Source organism: Saimiri boliviensis, chromosome 7 (genome assembly GCF_048565385.1).
Source record: "Saimiri boliviensis isolate mSaiBol1 chromosome 7, mSaiBol1.pri, whole genome shotgun sequence".
Lineage (NCBI taxonomy): Eukaryota > Metazoa > Chordata > Mammalia > Primates > Cebidae > Saimiri > Saimiri boliviensis.
The window spans coordinates 49033562-49056532 of NC_133455.1; positions in this window are offsets into that span (position 1 = coordinate 49033562).

Here is a 22971-nt window from a genome sequence, read left to right on the forward strand (position 1 = left end):
GAGGACGCAATGAAAATTCAGTCGCCTGCAATCAGAAAGAAGGCCCTCGCCAGAACCTGACTATGCTGGTACCCTGATATCAGATGTTCAGCCTCTAAAATGGAGAGAATTAAGTTTCTATTATGTATAAGCAACCTGGTCTAGGCAACTTTGTGATAGCATCCCAAATTAAGATGTTACTGTGTTATGTAATTATTTAAGGAAGAAGGTGGCTTTACAGTTTGTTTTGTAAACAAAACATCATTTAGTAAGATACAAGTCTATATTGTTAATGCTAGCCAGTTCATAGAGTATTTCACTTCATTACAATTAGCTACAACATAGGAACAAAAATTCAATGCATAAAATATTAGGACATTTCATTCATCTAATATTTATTGAACACCTACTATACATCAAGAATTGTTTTAACTCTGGGGAGAAACCTTACATCATGAACACTACTCATTTTATAGATCTTATCATATTAAATACATTAAATCAGCTATGACATGACAGGCATCGATGCATAATAAATTGAGATACCTGTTTATTCATCTAATATTTATTGAATTCCTATTATCTCGCATTCACTATTCTAGGCTCTAGGGATACCTGAGTGAATTCAACTTACATGCAACAGTTTTTTACAGGCAAAAACAAGTATACACAAATATAAAAAATAATACCAGGTTATAATAGGTGTTATATAAGAAAATGAAAGCAGAGTAAAAGGATAGATGGTGATAGACAGTTGCTGTTTTAAATAAGGCTATTCTGGAATCCTTCTTTGAGTGGGCAGCATCTGAACAAAACCAAAATTAAAACAGGGAGAGACAAATCCAAGAGATATCAGAGAAAGCACTCTACCAGGCAGAGTTAACAACAGACATTTATGTAGCCAACAAACATAAGGGAAAAAGCTCATCATCACTGGTCATTAGAGAAATGCAAATCAAAACCACATGGAAATTATCACCTCACACCAGTTAGAATGGTGATCATTAAAATATAGGAGACAACAGATGCTGGAGAGGATGTCGAGAAATAGGAACACTTTTACACTGTTGGTGGGAGTGTAAATTATTAGTTCAACCATTGTGGAAGACAGTGTGGCGATACCTCGAGGATATAAAAATAGAAATACTGTTTGACCCAGCAATCCCATTACTGGGTATATACCCAAAGAATTATAAATCATTCTATTATAAAGACACATGCACATGCATGTTTATTGAGGCACTGTTCACAATGGCAAAGACTTGGAACCAACCCAAATGCCCATCAAGGATACACTGGATAAAGAAGATGTGGCACATATACATGACGGAATATACTATGCAGCCATAAAGAAGGATGAGTTCATGTCCTTTGCAGGGACATAGATGAATATGGAAACCATCATTCTCAGCAAACTGACAAAAGAACAGAAAACCAAACACCACACGTTCTCACTCATAAGCGGGTATTGAACAATGAGCACACAGGGAGGGGAACATCACACACTGGGGCCTAGGGGATGGGGGCTAGTGGAGGAACTGCAGGGGGTGGGGTATTGGGGAGGGATAGCATTAGGAGAAATACCTAATGTAGATGAGGGAGTGATGGATGCAGCAAACCACCACCATGGCACATGTATACCTATGTAACAAACCTGTACAATCTGCACATGTATCCCAGAACTTAAAGTATAATTATAAATTAATAATTAAATACAGCAGACACAAAAGCCTGGAACTGGTAATATGTTTGAAACATTCAGAAATAAAAAGATCAGTGTGGCTAACAATGAGGTAACCTGCACCAAAATCAGATAGAGAAATTATTAGAGGCCTTGTCAAGATATGAGACTGTATCCTCAGTGTCATGAAAAGCCATTGGATGGTTTTGAACAGGAAGATGTAAGAATACTGAATCCATTATTTTTGCTATTAATGCATGCTTTTACTGTGTTTGCCAAAGCTCTACAATCTACAGCCAATCAATCTTACCTTGCCAGACTTACCATAACTATATTATTTCATAAATCCTAATTAAGTGGAAAAAAGCCATAATTGCCAATTACATTGGTCACTGCATATCAAAATTTACTGATATTTCAAGGCCTCCAAGATTCAAATACCACCTCTTTCACAAAAGCGACATTTCTGATTAAAATAATTGATCTATCAAATCTCTGTATCCTTTTTTTCTCTCCATGAGAAGTTATATCTATGTCATTTTCTGAGAATCTTGCTATTCAACACAATTGTCCAGTAATTAACAAGCAAAATGTCTATAAACTGGGGAATCATTAACAAAGAGATTTTTATATCATATTTAAATTAAAATATGTAATTGTACTTTATACATGAATATTTTAATGTAGGATTGAGACCTTTTCTCTGAGGATACATTGATTAGAGTTCTATAAAATGGTCCCCACAAACACTCATTTTGCAAAATGATCTCAATTTTATTAAAGATTGAACAGCAATTCAAAGGAATCACTATATAAAGCTGAGGGTAAAATCTGTGAATTTGTTTGTTTTTCTGCCTTTTAGTATCCCCTAGAACACTGCTACTCAAAGTATAATCTGTGGATCAGCTTCCTCATTATCATACCTTGTAACTTGTCAGACATTGTCTCAACTGGAATATCCATAAGCAGAAGAATGAAAATAGATCTATGTCTCCCACCATATACAAAGATCAACTGAAAATGTATTACAAACTTAAACAGAAGACCCAAAAGTAAAAATACTGGAAAGAAAACATATAGAAAATGCTCCAGGTCATCAGTTTAGGCAAAAATTGTATTGCTAACACCTCAAAAGTACAGGTAATAAAAACAGGCAATTGGTACTATATTAAACTAAAAATATTCTGCACTGCAAAGGAAACAATCAATACAGTGAAGAGACAACCTGTTCAATGGGAAAAATTATTTACAAACTATTTATCCAACTAGTGATTAATAAATATCCAGAATAGACAAGGACCTCAAAAAAATCAACAGCAAAACAAATAATCCCATTAAAAAGTAGGCAAATGCCCCAAATTTCTTAAACGATGACATCCAAATGCTCAACAGGTATACAAAAATATGCTCAACATCACTAATTATCAGAGAAATGAAAATCAAAACCACATGAGATATTATCATTTTCTGATTAAAATGGCTATTACTAAAAAGATTTTTTTAAATAGCAGATGACAGTGAGAATGCAGATAAAGGGAACTCTTAAACACTGCTGGTGGGAATGTAAATTAGTATAGCCATTATGGAAAAAAAGTATGTAGGTTTTTCAAAAAAAAAACTAAAGAACTGTAATAGGATCTAGCAATTCCACTACTGAGTATTGATTTAAAGGACAAGAAATTACTGTATTAAAAGTAAACCTGCACCTTCCTGATTATTGTAGCATTGTTCACAGTAGCTAAGATTTGGAATCAATCTGTGTGCATCAGTGGGTGAATGGATAAAAGAAATATGCACGTGTACACAATAAAATACTATTTAGTCGGGAAAAAGAATGTCTTGTCCTTCACAGCAACATGAATCGAACTGGAGGTCATCATGTTAAGTGAAATAAGCTAGGCACAGAAAGACAAATGTCACATGTCCTCACTCATATTGGTGAGAGCTATAATAAGTTGATCTCGTGAAGGTAGAGAGAAGACCAATAGTTTTCAGTGCCTGGGAAGGGTCCGTAGGGTTACAGAGATGAAGAGAGGTTGGTTAATAGATAGAAACATACATTTAGATGGAAGGAGTAAGTTCTAGTGTTCAAAAGCACAGTAAAGTGCATAATTAACAGTATAATACATATCTTAAAATAGCTAGAAGAGAACATTAGGAATGTTCCCAAAAGAAAGAAAAGAAAAATGTTCTGGTGATGGATAGCCTACATATATTTTGATACATTCTATGCATATATCAGAGTTCCCTTTCTCCACATTCTCACTAGCATCTGTTATTTTTTTAATCTTTTAAATAATAGCTGTTTTAATTGGGGTAAGATGATATCTCACTGTGGTTTTGACTTGCATTTCCCTGATAATTAGTGATGTTCAGTATTTTTTAATATGCTTGTTAGCTATTTGTATGTCATCTTTTGAGAAACTCTGTACATGTATCAAAATCTCACATATATCTCATAAATATGTACAAACATGTATCAATTAAAATTTTTTTTTAATTTACAAAAGAGAAATACAGTCTGAGGCCCTATACCAGAATTAATTCAATGTGAATACACACTTAACAAGATCCAAGTGATTCTTGTAAACCTGAAAGTTGAATAAGTAATTGTCTAGCATATGTCTAATTCAATTACAAATTGAATTTTTAACAAATTGCCTTAACCAAGTCTCTTCAAAATATTAATTTTTTTTTATGTAAAAACCTTCCCCTCTTGCTCTCTCTCTTTTATGCATTCATATTTTACTGGTTTAAGTATGTACAGAAAACACTTGAGATAGCAGGCCTGAGTTGGTTATCTAAAGATAACCTTTCTAAAGAAAGGTTTGCTTGCAAAGTTGGCCCTTGGTTGATTTTAGGGAACTTGACTGGCAAACAAGTCTCTAAACTGGTATAAATTTGTCCCTAAATGATAAAAGTGGTTCGCTATACCTAAATTGTACAAACAATGCCTTTTATGATGAATAACTGCTCACTCTTGTAGTCAGGAATGTGGGTACATAGACAGAAAGTACCAATATGCCTGACCCTCAGTAAAAACCTTGAATTCCTAGGCTCATATGAGCCTCTCTGGAAGACAACATTTTATGTAGCTTCTCACAACTAGGTGCTAGAGGAGTTAAGTGCATCCTCCCTGTGTGACACCACTGGGAGACAACTCTTGGAAGCATGTGCCTGATTTTCTCCTAACTTGGCACTTGGCAGCTTCTTCATTTGCTGCTGACTTTGCTTTGTATCCTTTTTCTATAATAAATCTTAGTTGTGATTATAACTATATACTGATTCCTTCTAGCAAATCAATGGACTAGGAAGAAATCTTGAGGACCCAAAACACAATGTAATTAAATTACCTTATTACCAAAGAAAATACAGCTGATTTTGGAACTCTCTTAACTGATTTTCAGTAAGCATACAACTCAATTACTGAGAGCAAAGGTACATGAATATTCAAGAGTCACCATGAGCAATTAGTGCATGCCAGACATAAATCAGCATATTTTCACAGAAATGAGGTGAGGTTGGTTAATTCACTAAGGAAATAAAGCTCTCCTTAAGGAAAGTCCAGGATTAACAGACTATATATACTCCACAGAATGTAACACTGTGTCCTATACATGATAAGCTTTTAGGGAATATTTACTGAGAGAATTCTTTAACCATTTAAACCATCTGTTGAATTATATTTTAAGCAATTGTGTTAGTACATTTTCACACAGATAAAGACATATAGCCTAAACTGGGCAATTTACGAAAGAAAGAGGTTTATTCGACTTAAGGTTCCATGTGGCTGGGGAGGCCTCAGGATCATGGTGGAAGGTGAAAGGCAAGGAGAAGCAAATCATGTCTTACATGGATGATGGCAGGCAAAGAGTGAGTTTGTGCAGGGAAACTCCTGGTTTTAAACCATCAGATTTCATGAGACTTGTTTGCTATCATGAGAACACCACAGGAAAGACCTCCCTGCATATTTCAATCACCTCCCACCTGATTCCTCTGACAAGTGGGAATTGTGGGAGTTACAATTAAAGATGAGATTTGGGTGGGGATACAGCCAAACCATATCAGCAAGGAAAAAGATTTACTAAGATTTTTTTATGAAAGGAATCATAAATGACATGCATAGCTAAATTCACATTTGCCTGTAAATATTTTTAACAAAAACATACTGTTAGTTTTTATTATCATCTTAATATAAAAATATATCGTAGCTTTTTGCATCTTAACATATGTCAAGGTCTTCATTGTGTGTTTATTATAGTGAATTTGACTGTCTGCCTATTTGAAGTCTTATGGGTTTTACTCTTCTTCCCTAAAGCCCTCTAAGGCAGAGAAAATCTACAGTGGTATTCCTGCTACAAAACAAATCTGACATTTCCCAAAGCCATCATTCTCCTTAACTTGTCAACAGATTCAGTACAATTTGTTGTATTGACGAGAAAGTTGAATTCTGAAAACGAAATAATTCAGGAAGCTGTGATCCTATGCTGGTTTGAAGGACTTTGCTACTTAGAGAAGTAAATGACTCCATTTAGTAACTATTATTGTAGTTTACCATAAGATTCAAGAAAAATTGTTAAAATGTTGATTTACCATCATCTAGATAAGATTGCCTCATTTTGCTGCTAATGTGATTTTCCGGCAGCTTTTGGTCACCTACACAGGGTTAGCTTTATAAACGTTAACTCAGAATGGTCTCTGATATACATGTGCTAAAAATCGTATCTTATTTATAAATTAGAGGCATTTAAGTACCTAGACATCTGGTAATGACCAAGTCTATGTGATCATACTTCTGTATGAATCCTCAAAATTGCTGATCAACTTCCACTTGTACTGTACTGACACAAGTAACTCTGTGAATTGGAGTACTATTAAGTGCAATTTTCTACCTATTCTGATAAGAGCCACAAAATATTACCTTGCTAAAGCCATTTAGAACATTTACTGACAAAGAAAATTATAGATTCAATTGTATATTGGCTAAAGCCATATCTTCCTATAGAATTTTTCTCTTTGACCTCAACTGTATGTTTCACAAAAATGTTAGCATGCTCTAGCTATGTGAAGTTTTAATATTTTTAAGGCAGAAAAATGTTTTCTGTTATCTAAAAAACAACAAAAATAAATTTTAGAGGAGTCTTTTTTTTACTCAAATACAAAAAAAGTTTAGGATAATTAAATTTCAGAGTAAATATATTTTAAAATCCTTTATTCAGATGTGAAATCTAACATATGTAGATTCAAAGTTTAAAATAGTAGTTGATGCATGAAAAATTAATTACCTCTAATAAAGGAATAAAGGAAAGTATTAAGGATCAACGAATATATTCATTAATAACAGAGTTTTAGAGGGATAGGTTCTGACAACTCTGAAACTATAAAGTTTTCAGGAGAAAAAGAAGGGAAACCTATACATAGCAGCTTCATGCCCTTTGTCTACAGATAAAATATTACATTAAGGATATAAATTTTTGCAATGTATAATTTATCTGTCAGTTCTTAATTTAAGAGTCTACTGCACTACTGGCTATTTCTAAACATGTGTTTTTCCTATTTATCAACCTCTAGTCAAAGTACTAAAAGTGTTAGTTTGTAGTGCATGTAAATATATGACTTAATTATCAATTTCTTTTCAATGTGTTTTTCTGTATCTCACTAATGGTCTTAAGTAATCACCATAATCACTTTTAAAAATAGGAAAATTGGAGATGAGAAAATTCATATGTATATGATTCATACAAAGGTTTAAGTGAAGTAGAAAATCAGGTCATAAGTATACACTACAATGTTATACACAGGTGTTATCTCTTATCACAACTAATGCTGGAATGAAATAACAGATTATGACATTTTTTTAAATCTTAATTTTAAAAAATTTTATTTTAACTATATAAAGAGAGAGACAAGTACATCAACCATCACTCTTAAGCAATTCAGAAATTCTTCTATCAAACAAATAAAACAAAATGTCCATGCACTGTCTCTAAAAAACACAGTAAATCCAAGGCATAAAAAAAGAAAATGAGATGAGTTTCACTATAAATTTCAAAGTCTTAGATCTACACAAAATATGTCAGCTTCTATTAATTTCCATTCCTTGACCTGTTTGATTGTCTAATACCCAATTCAGATGTTTTCTTTCAAAATTAGTATGTTAGTGTCCTTATACACCTTGTAAACATCACCATCATCATTCTCTACTGGAGGGCAATAATGTGATTCATTCTGTACCTTGAGATGATCTTTCATCACTTGTCTTCCCTTTCAGTATCAGGTAGTTTTAAAATTATCCACTTTGTGGGCAAAGGATATGAACACTTTTCAAAAGAAGAAATACACGCACTCAACAAGCATATGAAAAAAAGCTCAACATTACTGATCATTACAAAAATGCAAATCAAAACCACAATGATCCTAGCTCACACCAGTCAAAATGGCTACTATTTAAAAAAATCAACAGAAAAAATAATAGATGCTGGTGAGGCTGTGGAGAGAAAAGAATGTTTATACACTGTTGGTAGAAGTGAAAATTAGTTCAGCCATTATGAAAGACAGTGTGGTGATTCCTCAAAGACCTAAAGACCTAAAGACAGAAATACTATTCAACTCAGCAATCCCTTTCTGGGTATATACCCCAAGGAGTATAAATCATTCTATTATAAAGACACATGCACATGTATGTTCATCGCAGCACTATTCATAATAGCAAAAGTGTGGAATCAACCTAAATGTCCGTCAGTGACAGACTGGATAAAGAAAACATGGTACATATATACCATGGAATACTATGCAGCCATAAAAAAGAATGACATCATGTCCTGGTAAGGACATGGATGGAGCTGGAGACCATCGTCCTTAGCCAACTAATGTAGGAACAGAAAACCAAATACCACATGGTCTCACCTTTGAGTGGGAGCTAAATGATGAGAAGACATAGACATATAGAGGGGAACAACACACATGGGTCTTTTGAAGGGTGGAGGTTGGGAGGAGGAAGATGATCAGGAAAAGCAACTAATGGGCACTAGGCTTCATACCTGGGTGATGAAATCATCTGTACAACAAACCCCCATGTCACAAGTTTACCTACATAACAAATATTCACTTGTACCCCTGAACTTAAAATAGAGGTTAAAATAATTGTCTACTTTGGCATATGAACATATAGAGTATATATAAGAACTTCCTACGTGAAAAAGAAAATATTACAAATCGTTACTCATAAAGAGAAGATTCATTCTTCAAACAAGCTACAAAAATAGAGAAATTGAAACAAATGAATACTTTAAATCTTTACATACTATCAAAGATCAAAATAAAATTATATCTAGTAGGTAATGGTTTTGTTACAGTATCAGCAAAATTGGATTCTTGGAAAAGCAGGGCCCAGGGCAATTTTGCAGACTTCAGGTTCTGGAACCGATCAGTGAGTGTGCATTTCATTTTCATCTCTGCATTTCCCTGCATGTTGTCTTAATTTTCTTTTGCTGCTAAAAGATATATTTTGCCAGTCGGGGGGATGACAACAACTATTGAGCTTAAATTTGTACACATTAGCGACAGAGCTGAAGATGTTCTTCCTTCACCAGTAGTTCTGATTTTCTCAGGGAAGGAATATGACTGGCTGTACTTGAGTTGACACCTCAATCCCTTGCTGTGGCCAGAAAGCAAATTGCATGGTAAAGCTGTCAGTTGTCATTTGGACCACAAGTCAAGACAAAGTTATTCTGCTCAAAAGAGAGGAAGATACTGGCAATCAGGACAATGTAACGTAATTATAAAAGACATATCCAGATTTATTTACATTAACCGTTAGCAATAAAAATGTAAAACTACTTACTTATATGCAAAATTAAAATATAGGTATAAATGCTTGCTACATCACCACATGAGTGTAGATAAGTTACTTAATTTTCCCAAGTCTTTATTTTTGCCTTCAAGTAGAATTCATAATTTTTCCCTGAAAAAAATTTTTCTGAGATAAAAATACAAAGTATCTTTGAAGTGGCAAGCGTTTGTCTGGACATGATAATCGTCACCCATAATTTGTGGCTACTATGCAAAATGTAAATAGTCACAATCAATATTCACTTTGAAAGAATTCTGGTAAATATCCTGATTAAATATTATTTTGAAAACAGTACGTTGGGGGGCCAATTTTGTTAATAATGCTGCTAATTAGTTTAGCATTCTGGATCATATTGGTGTATGTATCTGTAGAACATCAGCACATATCTACATACATAAATACATATATGGTATAGGTAACCCAAGAGGATAGCTCGACAGTAAAGGAAACACTGAACTGTAAGAAAATCATTGTTATCTTTCACTACTGATAAAACATTTCTTCTAGTAAGGTTTATATTTATAAGGGTGCTTTTAGAATTAATCTACTTTTATAGTCTCTCTGCAGAGGCTGTAACCTGGAAGCAGTGGCTATACTTAAAATAATTACTTCATGGCTCTATTGTGTGTTTCTATTAGCTGTTGTAGTGAAGGTGAAGGACCCTTGCCTTCAAATCAATGAAACAAACAAAACTTTCCATGCTTCAGTATTACTGAGAATAACGTGTTTATCAATCTCAGTTCCATGAACATAAAGTTGTGTTTTACTATTTACCAACCCTTGGTCTATATATTGAGACTTTCTCTGTTTTATCATCTATTTCTTCAATTCACCTAACTTTCACATCTAGATAACTCTTTTTTAAAATTTAATTGAAAAGCTGATTATTCTTTTTTTTTAAAGTACATAATGACCACGTACCAATTGCCTAAGTAGCTGTTATTCCTAGCCACTCAAGCCCAAACTTTAATATCAGGATTCATTATGAGTAATAAGCTGTGTTCATTGTTTGCTTCCTCCGTATGTCAAAGTAGGACTCTCAGTCCATTCTAGTGTTATTCCATCTACAATTATGGTGAATCCCTAAGAGGTAGCTGAAATCCAGAAAAGTCTCGGCATTTCTTTGGCACACTGCAAATCCTTCAAGTAGAAGTAGGGTTGTCCCCCCTTGGCAATATTATCTCTTCCAGAAACCGCTATTTCTTCTCTATGCCCTCTAGTCCAGTAACCATCAAAGTTCTATGGGGTACCAATTACTCCTAACTACAGCTTCCAATAAACACTATCAAACCTATCTGACACTACCTGTTTCAGATATTGTGACCAAAAACAAACGAACAAAAAAACTATACAAATTCTATTTGTACTATGCTGTATGAAGAAAGCTACAAAGCAATGCTTAATAACAGATGTCACTGATATAGCACTCATGTCATGCTAGGCACTGTGCTAAAGCATCTCCATGTTCACTACCACATTATATAATTTATTACATACTCTTAATTAATATAATCTTATATACCCTTCAACAATTGAAAAATGCAGCTGAAAACATTGAGTACATTGTTAAAGATCATGCAGTAAAGGACAGTGCTGATTTTCACACCTATATCTAATTCCCCCAAACCCAAGTTCTGAAATATCTTTCTAAATATTTACAAAGGTTTCCTGCTGAAAATCACATGAAAAAAAAAAGTAAAATGTAATCAACATTTTTTTAAGACATTGGATATCATGCAACAAAAGACAGTGATCTCCAAGAGACAGGAAACAAATGAGGCAGCCCCAGGATTTTACTTTCTTAATACCTTCAGAGAGTTTTTAGGCAATGATACAGACAAGAAAACCCCTACAAGGCCCAACAGTCTTGCTGAACTGAGGAAATGGAGCTAAGAGTCAAGGTTACCAAAATGACTAGAATTCACAGGGGAGAGTACCGGTGAGGAGTTTTACAGAATAAGAACCTCAGAGAACTGTGGCCGCACCCCTGTAATATTTAGTAGAGTAATGATCAGCTCGTGTGTGAGGAAATAACCCCAATTCAGGAAAGAACTACCCAGAAGGATTAGATAAAACATTCTCAAAGCACGCATGGAGACAGGAATAGTGCTTGTACCTCAGCCAGAATTAAACCTTTAATTCGGAAGGCACTGGGTAGAGTATTCAGAAAGATCTTACATCGGTAGCCAAAAAAAAAAAAAAAAAGGGAAATTAGCCATAGAATAAATACTTCTCTGGGTTTTATCTAACAATCTTAGAAGTAATACCTAAAAGGATCAAGCAGTTTTCCAGATAGCTCAACTATGTTCCAGAACAAACTCAAGAATACTTTTAGGAACATAGAAAATTCCAGCACGCTCTGTTGGTTGCTGGTTCACTCTAATGATTGTTTCTTTTGCTGTGCAGAAGCTCTGGGGTTTAATTAGGTCCCATTTGTCCATTTCAGCTTTTGTTGCCAATGCTTTTGGTGTTTTAGTCATGAAGTCCTTGCCTATGCCTGTGTCCTGAATGGTTTTGCATAGGTTTTCTTCTAGGGTTTTTATGGTGTTAGGTCGTATGTTTAAGACTTTAATCCATCTGGTGTTAACTTTAGTGTAAAGTGTCAGAAAGAAGTCCAGTTTCTGCTTTCTGCACACTGCTAGCCAGTTTTCACAACACCATTTATTAAACAGAGACTCCTTTCCTCATTGCTTGTTTTTGTCAGGTTTGTGAAAGATCAGATGGTTGTAGATGTGCGACATTGCCTCAAAGGCCTCTGTTCTATTCCATTGGTCTAGATCTCTGTTTTGGTACCAGTACCATGCTGTTTTGATTACTGTAGCCTTGTAGTATAGTTTGAAATCAGGTAGTGTGATGCCTCTGGCTTTGTTCTTTTTGCTTAGGATTGTCTTGGCTATGTGGGCTCTCTTTTGGTTCCATATGAAGTTTAAGGTGGTTTTTTCCAGTTCTGTGAAGAGGGTCATTGGTAGCTTGATGGTGATAGTGTTGAATCTATAAATTACTTTGGGCAGTATGGCCATTTTCATGATACTGATTCTTCCTAATCAGGAGCATGGAATGTTTCTCCATCTGTTTGTGTCCTCTCTTATTTCCTTGAGCAGTGGTTTGTAGAGTTCCTACACATTCTTGAAGAGTTCATATGCATTCTTAGTTGTATTCCTAGATATTTTATTCTCTTTGTAGCAACTGTGAATGCGAGTTTGCTCATGATTTGGCTCTCTGTTAGTCTGTTATTGATGTATAGGAATGCTTGTGATTTTTGCACATTGATTTTGTATCCTGAGACTTTGCTGAGGTTGCTTATCAGTTTAAGTAGATTTTGCGCTGAGATGATAGGGTCTAAATATACAATCATATCAACTGCATATAAAGATCATTTGACTTCCTCCTTTCCTAATTGAATATCCTTTATTTCTTTTTCTTGCCTGATTGCTCTGGCTAGAACTTCCAGTACTATATTGAATAGGAATGGTGAGAGAGGGCATCCTTGTCTAGTGCCAGATTTCAAAGGGAATGCTTCCAGTTTTTGCCCATTCAGTATGATATTCGCTGTAAATCTGTCATAAATAGCTTTTAGTATTTTGAGATATGTTCCTTCAATACCTAGTTTATTGAGAGTTTTTAGCATAAAGGGCTGTTGAATTTTGTCAAAGGGCTTCTCTGCATCTATTGCGATAACCATGTGGTTTCTGTCTTTGGTTCTGCTTATGTGGTGGATTACATTTGTAGACTTGTGTATGTTAAACCAGCCTTGCATCCCCAGGATGAAGCCTACTTGATCGTGATGGATAAGCTTTTTGATGTGCTGTTGCAATCAGTTTGCCAATATTTTATTAAAGATTTTTGCATCGATGTTCATCATGGATATTAGCCTGATGTTTTCTTTTTTTGTTGAGTCTCTGCCAGGTTTTGGTATCACAATGATGTTGATCTCATAAAATAATTTAGGAAGGATTCCATCTTTTAGTATGATTTGGAATAGTTTCAGAAGGAATGATACAAGCACCTTTTTGTACATCTGGTAGAATTCAGCTGTGAACTCGTCTGGACCTGGACTTCTTTGGTTTGTAGGCTATTAATTGTTGCCTCAATATCAGCCCTTGTTATTAGTCTGTTCAAGGTTTCAACTTCTTCCTGGTTTAGCCTTGTGAGGGTGCAAGTGTCCAGGAATTTATCCCTTTCTTCCAGGTTTACTGGTTTATGTGCACAGAGTTGGTTGTGCAATCAACCCATCTGACAAAGGGCTAATATCCAGAATCTGCAAAGAACTATAACAGATTTACAAGAAAAAAAAAATGAACCCATCTAAAAGTGGACGAAGGATATGAACAGACACTTTTCAAAAGAAGACATATATAAGGCCAACAAACAGGAAAAAAAATGCTTATCATCACTGATTAGAGAAATGCAAATCAAAACCACATTGAGATACCACCTCACGCCAGTTAGAATGACAATCATTAAAAAACCTGGAGACAACAGATGCTGGAATGGATGCAGAAAAATAGGAAAACTTTTACACTGTTGATGCGAGTGTAAATTAGTTCAAACATTGTAGAAGACAGTGTAGCGATTCCTTAAGGACCTAGAAATAGAAATTCCATCTGACCCAGCAATCCTATTACTGGGTATATATCCAAAGGATTATAAATGGTTCTACTATAAAGACACATGCACAGATATGTTCATAGCAGCACTGTTTACTATAGTAAAGACCTGGAACCAACCCAAATGCCCATCAACAATAGACTGGACAGGGAAAATATGGCACATATACACCATGGAATACTATGCAGCCATAAAAAATGATGAGTTCATCCTTTGTAGGGACATGTATGAATCTGGAAACCATCATTTTCAGCAAACTGACACAAGAACAGAAAATCAAACACTGCATGTTCTCATTCATAGGTGGATTTGAACAATGAGAACACATGGACACAGGGAGGGGAGCATCACACACTGGGGTCTGTTGAGGGGGGCCAAGGGAGGGACAGCAGTGGGGCAGGGAAGTCAGAGAGGGATAACATGGGGAGAAATTCCAGATGTAGGTGACGGGGGGATGGAGGCAGCAAACCACATTGTCTTGTGTACCTATGCAACAATGCTGTACCCCAGAACCTAAGTACAAAAAAAAAAAATTTCAGCACAAAAAAGGATGAAATTGACAATGTCTATACATAAACAATATATTGAAGATCACTACAAATAGTATGTAGGTAAAAATACATATTTTTTATTATGTAAATGTATTTAAAAGAAAAAAAACTAGTTTCTCCTTCCAGGAAGATAAATAGACATACTTTTTTTCATTCCTTCACCTAATCACGTCTAAAAATTCCCAACATTACGTATAAAACAAAATCAGATACTCCTCAACTTATGATGAGATTACATCTGAATAAACTCATCATAAATTGAAAATACAAGCCAAAAGTGAATTTAATACAACTAATAAACCCATGATAAAGCTGAAAATTTTTTAAGTTGAATCACTGTAAGTTCAGCTGCTCCTTGACTTACAATGGGATGCAATCAGATAAATTCATCCTAAAGTCAAAAAAATCTAAGTTGAACAATTATATGTCAAGAACTATCTGTATAACAAGATTCTAAAAGGTTAGGAGGCAGCAGCAGACTGACTAGTGCACACTGAGAACCCAAGGAACAACGTGACAGTGAGTTCCTGAAACCATTTAATTCTATCCTGTATTTCCTCCATGGAAGAAAACATCTCTTTTGGTTTGGAATTTCTTCCATAGATATTCCTTCTACTCTGAATATATTGGGGAGGCTCCCAAATCAAAGCTCTTAGGCTTTGATAGAGGGAATACTCAAGTTACCACCTCTGATGAGAGAGAAATAGCACATAAGTACTAGTCAGTCATGCTGCTCTGCCTCTCTTGCATTACTACACAAAATGTGAAAAAGAATGGCATCCAGTTATTGGGTGCCTTCCTGCTGCTGATAATGTTTAGCCAGTGCTTTAAAAATAACATTGGAGTTCACTGCAATCAGTGCCTGCACTTTCTTAACTCTTGCCAAGTCTAAGCATATAAGTGTGGCAGTTTCTACCTACTGAATGCTATTATCCATTAAGGAAATTCCAATTAAATGATTAAATGATACCATTACCTAAATATGGATAAGTTCCAGAACCTAAGCAGAAAAGAAGGAAGGAAAAACATGTATGAGAGAAATGCGATTAAAAAAAAAAAAAAAAAAAAAAAGACAAAATCTAAACCAGGAGGTGTCTCTTATGTTTTTCAAAGAACTAATCCTGCTATCTGAGATCACAGATTCCTCCTTGTCACCACACTGCTTCACCACCTGGGGCCATGACAGCCGATCAAGGTGGCATTCCTCCAGTATCTCCCCTAGGCTATCTGAAGGCTTATAAAAATATAATTGAAACTTCTCTCTGTTTTGATATATTCTCACTGGCACTAGTGAGGTTGAGCCATGGCCAGTGTCATTCTCAGGAACGCTTCTAGGCATTTTTCTTTTTTCATTTTACTCTCTCACATCCTTCAATTTCTGCCTTCTCTCTTTCTTTGATCAGCTTTAAAAAAAAAAAAAAAAAAAAAAAAAGAATTGTGGTGGGAAGGAGGAGCAATACTCTAATTTCACTTAGATAGAGCAGTTCTCTTGGAAAAGCTTAAGCCTGAAACTTATCCAAAAAAATTAAACTCATTTCCAGATTCCATAGTGTTTCAGGTTGTAAAGACACTGTCCCCTAGCATTCTGGGAAATGATTTTAAAAATTAGCTAGAACTGCCCTCCAGCTTTTTACTCAGCAAAAAGCCTATTTGAAGACATTTACACATTCTTCCACAGTCACGGACTTGTTTGTTTTAACATGCTTAGGTCTAGCCTGAAGTGCTCAGATCTAGTGTTTTCTATCTCTGATACTTGTCTGTTGAGTAACAACTCAATCAGACACCTGAGTCATGGTTCAAAAGCCTCTGACTTAAAGCCAGGGTAAGGTTTTCTGAAAACAAATCCCCGCTTTTGATCATGCTTTCTTCTAATAAAAGATGAAGTAACTTCTCAAAGTATATGTCCTGATGCTGAGGTGCATCAGTTTGACTGGAATGTTTTTCAACTCCTCAAGGTTACCTATCATCAGGTCCTCCTTCAAAGAAGAAAACATTTTTTTTTTTTAAAGGATGCATCAGAAGGAAAAACTGGTAACTTCTGTCTCCAGACTAGTTCCAAACAAACTTTCTTCCTGTCAACAGGCTAGCACATGAAGTAGATAATTGAATGGAAACCATCTCTCTGGTATAGCCATCCTGAGTACCCTTGGCTAATATGATTCTGATTGAAATTTTCCAGATATGATAAGACCTGTTCACAGATGGTCACTATTCCTGCCACCAAAAACCTATCAAATTGATCTTCATCTCTCTGTATTAGTCTTCTCTCACTCTAGGGTTTATTTTGTCTAATGCTAGAGAGGCAAGAGAGATAAACTTCATTTTAGCATAGGGGTGCTATCATGCCTGTGAAGTAATTCAGGTTTACCTTTTGATTTACTACATTGAAAGGCAGATGGGTAAGTCACTTATACAAATAGATTAAAATGTAGACAGAAAGAGACAGGACTGACAGCTTTTATCTGACTCATGGCAAAGCTGTATCTATGTGTCATGAAAGGGCCCCAAAAACCAATGGGGATGATGCTGATGCAACACGTAGAAGATTTGGTTTTCCCCCAGCTGGTTCTGTAATCAGGACAAGGCTTTTCCATGTCACCCTACAGCCATACAAATCAGCCACATCCCACACTCTAATCAGAGTGGTACCCAGACCTTCAGATGATAATATGGCCAGTGGTACTCACTGTGTCCTCCCCCTTACCTCCCACACACATCTAGAGAACTGAAGCTCCTCCAGTCATTTGTCTCTTCTATGAGTTGCATCCCCCAGCTTTAGGCTTATTCCCTGAGAGCAAACTTACATCCAAATCTGACTTATATTTCTATCATTTCTTTCTTGGATTTTGGTTTCTGCTTCTGAATAGTGAGCTGTCTCTGCTGTTGCAAGCTGAGAAATAAGGGGGAAAAATAGATCCTTACAGTGCCACTGAGACAACATGGGAGAAGATCTAAAATGACACATATATAAACCCTGTTCTGTGTTTTCTCATCTTCTGTGCAGGTGGACTTACTTTCTCCCCATCCTTCCTAAGTAATACATAAAGTAGAATTTAGTATTAAATCATCTTTACCCTCTGATAATAGCATAAGCTCTGAGACTCCTGTAGAGTCCACTCACATATACTACCCACTCTTCTACCACCTACACCTTCCAACTATAGGGTTTGCAGGCCATCCTTGCCCAGTTGTTATATGAAAATGCCTGTCACCAGAAGGATTATGCTAGTAACCACTAACTGAGACTTACCTGCTGTAGTCAGGCCTCTACTCTAAAATCAGCAAGTACACCTCTGAATTCCAGCCAGTGGCAGTAAGAATATGATCTACAAACAACTTTTCCAGATGGTCTCTCCTAGTCTATGTGGATAACAGATACTACCAGTGATATGCAGGTAAATGTTTAACAGTCAGCTTTCTGGTTGGAGGACAGAGAGCACCATGATTTGTAGTACAGTTGTCCCTCAATAGCTGTAAAAGATTGGTTCCAAAACCTCCCCATCAATGCTAAACTCCTAGATGCTCAATGCCTTACGTCTAATGGTGTAATACTTGCACGCAACCTATGCACATCCTCCTAATGTACTTCAAATCTCAGGTTTATAACTAACAGAGTAAGAAGTCATTATGCTGTATTGTTTTTTATTTGCATTGTTTTTTATTGTATTATTTGGTATTTTTTCCCAAATATTTGTGATTCTCGGTTGAATCCTTAGCTGTGGAATCATGGATACTGAGGGCCAACTGTATATAAAAATTTCCTAAAGTAAATATTGAGACCATGGACAGCTTCAAGCTACCAATGTAGTATTACTTAATGCAGAGTTGAAAGAGATATACACTACCGGCTTCACAAAAGTAGATGGAATCAGCTCCAGTGTACCAATCTAGATTACTCATAATTCTTTTCTCCCTGCTCCATTTCTTTATGCTTCCAAGGAACCTCTTAGCCAACAATTTTGCTTCAACAATAAATCTAGATGATTGTGGAGTCCCACCCTGGCTGCCCTCAACAGAATGTCTGTGTCAGTAAGCTTCTTTTTCAAGCAGACCATCTGTTGCACCACTCCTACTAAAAGCTCAACCCACACCTCACTCCTGTAAGTTTACTTGCAGACCCTGGCTTGGCCATCCCACCAAGACATCAACAAAGAACCCTAAAAAGGTAACAGGACAAACATCAAGAATGCCAGAATATATTCAGAGTCTAGTTTCATTGTAGGTCAATGAACTGCAAATGAAGTTTATTCACTACCACTTAATTGTTTTATATTAATATAGCAAAAGCAAAGTAATTCATATCATTGAGCAATCAGAAGTAATCATGTAAATAATGATATAAAGGTATGAATTTTTGGCTACTATTTTTTATTAAATAACCTAGCAGGTGGTCTTACATCTGAGCTTTGCAGTTAGTAGCCTAATTGGGGTCTCAGCTGCTCTTGTGTAATTTGTCACTGACCCCCTTTGAATACACTTAGTACTGAGTTTCTCTTCTGATATTATCTAAGTTAAAAGTAAAGCAACAAAGACAGAAGATTAAGCTGGCTATTTAACAGGTTTAGTGGAATTTTAAGTCAACTAATTACACAGATGGAAGCCATCTGGTAAAATAAAAATATAGTAGAAAAAAATGGTTAAAATCTTAACTTCCTGAGTCGGAGATCTGTTTCAATCCCCACCTCTGCCAGTATTAGCTGATATACTGAACAAGTTAGTGAACATCTGTTAACAAAGGCTGCTAGCTAATCATTACCATTACTTTCACTTTTGCGAGGTCCTGACTAGACTCTCTCTCTCCATCTTTCTTGCAGTTAATTGCGGCCATCTGACCAATTCTTTCCAATAGAACATGAACAGAAAAGCAACGGATGGCACTTTGAGGCTAAAGCTTTTAAAAGCCAACATTTCTCTATTTTCCTTTTTTAATACAGGCTAAATTCAGATGCCAAGATAGACTCTAGTGGATGGTTGAGAAACAAATTGAAAGAAGCCTGATTTCCTGAATCACTGGAGAGAAGAGCCTCCTGCTAACTTGAGATATCGCTTGAATGTATTGTCACTGAACTTTAGGGGACCTTTTTGTTACACCAGTTTAGCAAACCCTAATGATTACAACATCTCTCTAAATAAAAAGATAGCAATACTACCTATTAATTAACATTCTCTCGGTTGGAAATAGCAAAATTCCACACAAGCTAGTTTAAGTTAAATAAAGGAATTTTCCATAATAATGGGGTGGTCCACTAATGTAGCTGGGACTCAGGAGTCAATGCAAGCAGAAACAAGAATGCCGTTAAAACATAAGAAGTCCCTTTTTAAAATCTCTCTCATCTCTGACCGCATAATTTCTAGCAACACTTTTTCGCTATCAATTTACATTATCCTATTTCTTTTCCATGTAAATATCATGCCACAGCTTCTGATTTTATAGACTCGATGTTCAAGAAACTTGCATGTCTCAATTGCAATTCCAAACTCAAGGGGATAAAACCTATTTGGTCAGTCTTAGGCCAAGTGTTCACCATTGGTCCATTTTGAGCAATAAGATCACAGAATACTAACATCACTGCCAAAGCTTCGCTCCTATGTGTTAAGTGTAGAAGGATAATTTTCAGAGATAAGTGGTTTTGGTTGAACAGATTTCTTAAACTGAGTTCATGGGTTATCATAAAAGTTAAATAAAATTCTCAAAGTCCTTATTGCAGTTTGTAACACACTGACAATTTCACGTGACTTTTCTTACAATTGTTATTATACGTTAATTTTCTACTGCGATTACAAATTATCACAACTTTACCATCTTAAACAACATCCATTTATTTCCTCCCAGTTTTCATCAGTTGTAAGTCTGGGCACAGTGTAGTTCAGTTGGCTCCTCTGATCCAGGTCTCACAGGAACCAAATCAAGATGTTAATAGGTCTTTGGGCTTAGTTCTTCTCTAGTGGCTGATTGTTAGAAGCACTTAGACGCTCATTTATGCGTTTGGCAGAAGTTAATTCCTCGTGCTTACAGAAAAAAATGTCTGTTTTTTTGCTAACTGTCACTATGGGCTATCTTAGCGGTTAAAGGCATTTTTCTGGTCCTTTGGTTGGCCCCCTATGTCTCAGAACTAGCGTAAGTGCACCAGCTCTTTCTCATGCTCAGAATCTCTTGGACTTCCCTTTCTATAGTGTCTTTCCTGCCTTTTCTTCTACCACATCTGACTCCAGCCTGAGAAAATGATTTGCCTTTAAGACTCATGTGCTTAGGTTGGGATCATCCAGGTAAGTTAGAGTAATTTTCCTATTTTAAGATCTATAAGCTTAATTACATCTTCAAAGTATCTTTGACGTAAAATGTAACATGTATACATGGGTTCCAGTGATGAGAGTGTGGACATTTTGTGGGCTGGAGAGTAAGTAGGATAATTCTGCCTACCACAGACATAGGCAGACATTAAATATTACTACTCTGGACTTCTTTAAAGATTATGACAAACATATGTAACCTAACTGCCATTGACTTTTGCATAGTTTTGAGTACTTTTGAAGTAATGCTAACAACCTGACTGTAATGCTGTTTATATTTTATAAGCATATAATTTGAGTTTGTCTTTAAATTATGTGTCAAATATGTCTTTATCTGTGTTGCTATAAAGGAATACCTGAGGCTGGGTAATTTACAAAGAAAAGAGACTTATTTGGCTTACAGTTCTCCAGGCTGTACAAGAAATATGGCACCAACATCTTCTTCTAATGAGGGTCTCAGGAAGCTTCTACTCATAGTGAAAGGCAAAGGGAAGCAGGCATGTGCAGATCACATGGTGAGAAAAGCAAGATAGAGGGGGAAGATACCAGGTTCCTTTCAACAATAGGCTCTCAGGGGAACTCCCATGAAAACTAATAGAGAACTAGTCACTATGGTGAGGACAGCACCAAAATATTCATGAGAAAACTTCGGCTATGATCCAAACACTTTGTATAAGGCCCTACCTAGAACATTAGGAATCAAATTTCAACATGAGAGCCTTTGGAGCGGTTCATCACTTTGGGAGGCCAAAGTGGGAAGATCATTTGAGCCCAGGAGTTCCAGACCAGTCTGAGGAACATAATGAGAAATTGACTCTACAGAAAAATTTAAAAACTAGCCAGGTGAAGTGGAACATACCTGTAGTCCCAGCCACTGAGGCAGCTGAAGTGGGAAGATCACTTGAGCCTGGAAGGTTGAAGTATGCTTGATTGTGCACCACTGCACTCCATCCTGGGCAACAAAGCAAGATCCTGTCTCAAAAAAAAAAAAAAAAAAAAAAAAAAAAAAAAAAAAAAAAACTTTCAATATGAGGTTCGGAAGATCAAATATCCAAACTATGGCAAAACACAGGTTTTTTAAATTATAATTCTTCTCTTTATATACCCACTGTTTTATTTATTCATTTCACAAATATTTACTTTATGTCTTTGCAACTTCAGATGCTAGAGATAACAGTGATAATCAGCACAGTTCAGTGCCCTGCACTGTGAAGGAGCCTACATAATAATAGTGGGAGGCAAGCAGTAAGTTAACACATGAAAGATTAAGGTAATTTTGGACGTTGATCAAGCAAAGTCATTGATGGAGAACACCTCAGGTATCTGGGTTGGCAGAAGTTTGTTCTAGTTTAGATTGGGTTGTCAGGGCAGGTTTCTCAAGGAGATAGGATTCGAGCCTTCCAGGTAGAAGGTACAGTTGAAGGAAAGGCCCCAGTGGTAAGAACCAGCTTGGGAAAAAAGTAACCAATCCTGAGAAAGATACTATGTGAGTTCAGAGAGGGAGATCAAGACCAGATCATTTGCCTAACACTTTTCAATTCTAATTGTCAATATAAGTCATTAAAAATAATAATCCGATTTTAAAGCTCTAAAGCTTTAAAATATCTAGTTCAAACTGAACTTCACTCGTTGGTCTGTTTTGGTACAATATTGTTTTATCAAATATAAAATTGTAGTTAAAAGAGAAAGTTATAAATGAATAATTCCTCCCAGATGTTTCCAAGTCCACCAGTTTTTTAAAATCGCTCTTTACCTTCAAGTATAAATAGAATACACACTCTTTCATAAAAAGTTACCCATGTCCCATCTGTAACAGAAAAACCTCAAATCCTTCCTGAGAATCATTAGCACTTTTCTTCAAGTAAATCTGCCCTGATTTACTGCTTTTGCTAAATTTTAGTCTCACTTATATCCTCTGACTCCTTTTACTTTATTTTCCAATGAATAATCTATTTCCTTAATTTTCTTTAATTTCACTCCCAGCCTTCACTTCCAACAGTTGTGTCTCA